We start from the raw sequence: 495 nt of genomic DNA on the forward strand, positions 1-495 counted from the left end.
TCTCTTAGAACCAAAAATGGCCAAAAATTTAATTTCAAATCTTTTATAAGCTTTTAAACCATTTAAAGTGAGCAATTAGGCTTTCGATGGCATGAGTGACTGTAAATCTCAACTTTTCTTGTCCATGGTTGGCCTTCGCTTCACGTTTCCCAATGCAAACATAAAATTATGATCTGTTTTAACCAAAAATTTAGGTAAAATTCAATTATATTAATAAAATATTATTTTATTACAAATTCTTCCACTTGTCTCCTCAGGTTCCAAAGTGTTTCACTTTGCCCCGATTCACTTCCAAATCGCCTTTTAACTTACTAACTCATCCTCAATAAAAAATATTATTATTTAATTATTATTTTCTTGCTCATGAAATATTTTATTCCAAACTATTCTTTTCACTCATTACCATTATTCGGCACTTAAATTAGCATCCATTGACCCTTCATCTTGTTGATAAGGTTATATTGAGTTCTATATGAGGGTACGAGGTGTTACAAA

This window comes from Theobroma cacao, chromosome 7 (assembly GCF_000208745.1).
Source record: "Theobroma cacao cultivar B97-61/B2 chromosome 7, Criollo_cocoa_genome_V2, whole genome shotgun sequence".
NCBI classification, from domain to species: domain Eukaryota; kingdom Viridiplantae; phylum Streptophyta; class Magnoliopsida; order Malvales; family Malvaceae; genus Theobroma; species Theobroma cacao.